Source organism: Limulus polyphemus, unplaced genomic scaffold, assembly GCF_000517525.1.
Source record: "Limulus polyphemus unplaced genomic scaffold, Limulus_polyphemus-2.1.2 Scaffold8356, whole genome shotgun sequence".
Taxonomy (NCBI): domain Eukaryota; kingdom Metazoa; phylum Arthropoda; class Merostomata; order Xiphosura; family Limulidae; genus Limulus; species Limulus polyphemus.
Window position 1 is genome coordinate 1 of NW_013673966.1, and position 4,676 is coordinate 4,676.

The window sequence follows — 4,676 nt, forward strand, 5'->3', positions numbered from 1 at the left end:
AAACTGAAGAGATGATATCACACAGTATATATGTATTAGTTTAACTAGATACTGTGTATGAACTTAGATATATTATAAACACGATATATATGTATTAGTTTAAATTGATACTATGTATTAATTGAAGAGATGATATAAACACGGTATATATTTTTTATTTTAAGTTGATAATGTGTATAAATAAAAGAGATTACATACACACGGTATATATATATATATATATTAGAAGAATACCCTTTTTTGACGTCACTATAATAGATGTTAAGACTTTCTTTTATTCGTTAGACGATGATACGAGGTGAACTTGGGGATACGTTGTGAATAATATAAACAAAAGTTTTACTACGTACAACCGATAAAAACTTATTTGAATTTTAAAAACATTGTTCTTTCTAATATATAATATTATATTCTGACGTCACTATAATATACGTTAAGGTTTTCTCTTATTCCTTACTGCTGGAACTGGCCTATTAGCGGGCACATATTGTTTTACTCTTGTTGTTAAGTAAACCCTCAGACTTTCCACTGAGCCATTTGGAGTTGCGCTGACTGTCACTCCGAGTATTGTTAGTTTGTAGCCCATTGCCATCAAAAGTCGATCTGCTTTTTGTGGCCATCATTCATCGATAAACCTGGCTTCTAAAACAAACTGTATGTACTGTCAGCAAGAAGACAACCGACAAGAGAGTCAGGTTTCTTCACTACAAACACGGGACGATTTCTTAGAAAGTTCTCCTTAACGAAACTTCTCATAAAAAGCTAATTTACATCCGGATGAACTCAGTGTTAAGTCTTTACTTGCAAATGTGGCATATTCATGTCAGGATACATATAATTATCGTCCTTAATACACTTCCTTTGTGTCTCACTAACTCTGAACGAAGTATTAAATGTGTGTTCCATTTATTCAAACTTTTTTCTTTTTTAAATTTGATAATATTGTTCTAACTACATTTGGTGATCTGTAACCTATACTCAAAACTACAGTTTTTGGATATATATATGTTCTTGAGCAACACCCACTTGTAATCTCTAACCCAGGTTGTTATACTCCCTCTTCACATGACCACGATGTGGTGCCAGACAAAGGTATCAACAGCTGAACTAAAGATCTTGTATATTCTTGACGAATGTTTTTGTGTTGGTTTTTCTTATAGGAAAGCCATATCGGGAATCGAACCCCTGAGTTTTGCGTTAAGTCCAACTTACCGCTGTTCCACCAGGGATTTCTTGACGAAGATATAGGTGGAAGAAAGTACTTCTGAAGGTAACGAAACAAAAAGTCAGGTAATGAATTGCCTTCATTATCTTTTATTTCTCGTTAAACAATTTAGGCAATACAAGATGTTAAAAGTTAATAAACAGTGTGGTTTACAGTACCGTTATTCTGTGTTAAGTTAATGGACAATACAGTACACAGTAAACTACTTGTTTATTGACTTAAGATACTGTCTTCCATCACAGAATAAAGTTACGGCAAAGTACACGGTTTATCACTCTATCTTCCACTCGATACCTAAGAAATAACTGTATTCTAAACTACACTGTTTCTTATCTTAACACTGTCTTCCATCCAGTAAGTAAATAACAATGGCTTTGTAAGCTTTAGACTATTCCTCCTGTCTTTCATCCTGTCTCAGCGGAGGTAAACCTGTGTATAATGTTCGTACACAGCTCCGTTTGTTGTGAATATGAAGCTTTTATAAAACGTCATCTTGTTTTAGTAAACTGAACAACTTCGCATTTATTAAGTGAAATTTATCTTGTTTAGAGCAATGTATAAAACAAACCAAAAGAACATATTATTCGTTAATAAATGACTGTGTTTCTTTTACTCTTAAGTTTTTACCATAATGAAGAAGTCGTCACAGAATGAAAAACACCGGATATTCAAGTCATAAATAAACCCTAAAATTTCTCCTGACGGAGGATGGGGGTGGGCTGTTGTGTTTGGTATCGTCCTCAACAACTTCTTCCTCAATGGCCAGCTGAGGGCTAGTGGAGTCTACCTGGCGCTCCTAACAGAACACCATGGGATTGGTCAGGAACGGTTGGCATGGGTACCTTCAGTTCAGGAAGGAATGATATGTTTATTTGGTAACTACAACTTGTCCACTATTCAAGCTAGAAACACGTTTCGAGAAGTATGACCGTTTCTTTTCAAAGCTTAAGTAAGAGTTTTTCTGAGCACATCGTAAAATTACAGAAACCCACGAAAAGTTCCAACGAACTAATCCAATGTATAGACCGAGACACTTAATTATAAAATAGTGAGATCAACAAGTGGTATAATCGAATGCTGTTAGCATCCAGTTCGGGCCTCTCAGAAAGATATCATTTGTGGTAGAAATGTTTTCCAGCGACATCTCCCAAGTTTTCCCTCAGTGTTCTTTATACGTGTCTCCAGTTCTGCGGCTCAACTCTGCCCAAGAATAAAACTAATATATTTTTAACAAACTGTTGTCCTGAAACTATCGGCACAAATAATTTTAAAACTATTATGGTGTTTAGTGTAGCTGCAATTTCCCTGATAAAACTATGAATAAGCGGAGAAATCAATAGAAGTTCACGTAAACCCATACTTTTAAACTACCAACACGAAACCAAAGTCATGAAAATGTCGGTTTACGTAAACCCACACTTAAAGCCAGCGAAACGAGATTAAAGTTATGAGAACTTTGTTTTACGGTAGAAAATGTCGATAATAGGAGGGTTTTCTTTGTTGTTAGATAATTAGATATTTGTGCTTTGCCTCCACCCCTCCTGGTATCAAAACCTGATTTTAGCATTATAATCCCTCAGACTTCCGCTATCAGGGTGCCAGCAACGGTACTGAACTGATGAAACAATGCATTCTGATCATTATAAGCAAAATTATTTAACATTATACTGTTACGTCTCTGTGTTAGTTTGTTAATTTTCCGTAGAAATTCTTTCCAAAGAAACTTCTACAATACAAGTCCTTTCTTAAATAAAACTAGTTTATTCTTTCTCAATTCAACTTTGCAATACACTTAATTTCCACAGTCACTTTAACTTAAACACACGCTAGAATTCACAACGATTCACGCACTTTACTTACGGCTTGACTCGATTATCTGTCTCTATATCTCTCTGTCTGCAATTCAATTGTTGCCGTCACTTTATTTGCCGGCTTATATATATATTATAAAAATGCGCGTCCAGCAAACGCTAGGACGTTCAACAGGTTCCTCGATCTTTCTAGAACTCCAGCGCATGCTCCCAGCGTCGTGCGACTTCCGCTGTCGTAACAATACTGAATAAAGACTCGCAGTAGTGATTCGCGTGGCGAAGGAAAAAGTAAGCACCCGCACCCCAAAACATGCAGTCACTATCGAGAGTATTTTTACACGAGATGATTGTGTACAGAATCGACCCCTCTGAAACTCACCCATTGTAGCAGTTATAGTTTAGGCATTAGAGAGTGTAAACCATCAAGATATTAGTAGTTAATAAGTAAAAAATAAAACGAATCCTTAGAAGAATTGCCGAGATATAGCCTAGCCGTATCTGACCTTATTGTTCGTTTTCTTCTTCTTCTTCTTTTTTTCGTTTTCGCACAATCCATTTGTTTTTATGGCGCACGTGTTTCATTTTTAAACTTCAGCCATCATCTTAATCTTTGTCCGATAGCTTTTGTTTGTTTGTTTGTAATTAAGCACAAAGCTACATAATGGGCTAGCGGTGCTCTGCCCACCACGACTATCGAAACCCGAATTCTAGCGTTGTACATTCGCAGACATACTGCTGTGCCACTGGGGGGCTTGTCTGATAACTTAGAAATCAATATCACTACTTCCTTCATGTCCACTCTACTAGCAATAGTGCTTGTGGCTCGAAATAATAAGGGCCGGTTTTATGAAAAACAATATCTACAGTTTATTTTTCCTTTAAACTTTACTTGTCATTTGGCCGATTTTGTGTATGACATTGAACTCAAAATAACTACTGCTCTCACTTCATTCATATATCCCTGCTGGCTTTTCTGCCAGGCTTATATACTAACGAAGGGGGCACCTCGAACACACTCGGACTTCCCCGATCATTTGAGAAACTCATCACGCAAGCAACCAGCGCTAAACGCGCCAGAAGCGTCACGTGACTTCCGCTGTCGTAACATTGCCTCTTCCTTAGTATTGTTCGTCCCGAACCATAGCCACGTACATAAAACCAATAGATAATTAACAATAACTTAATTAAATGTACAGAATTTACAAACACAAAATTAAAATACAACAAAGTATCTTAATTTTACAAGAGGTTTCTTCTTTCATACTGGTCTCTGTCTCATTTGCTTCTGCTTCACATGGGATTCATCTGCTCCATCAGCAAATGTCCCATCATCGGTAGCAGTCCCATTAGTGGTAGTAACTTCATTAACGGCTTCACTGTTTTCCCTCTCAAAACCAGGTAGAGATTCTTCTTCAACAGTGTCTTTTTAAAGTGACACATCTTCATCAGCATCTTTTGTTCTGTTCTTCATTTCATTCCAACTGAAATGTCCTGGGCCATGATAACGCCAAAGCCTGTTGGCATACACCACCTTTGGCTTGCCTCGCCGACCACATTTTATTCGGAAAGTCACGTCATATCGGCCTTCCCATGGAGAAGACAACTTAGGAGACTTCCCTTTGGTCTTCCTGGGATTATAC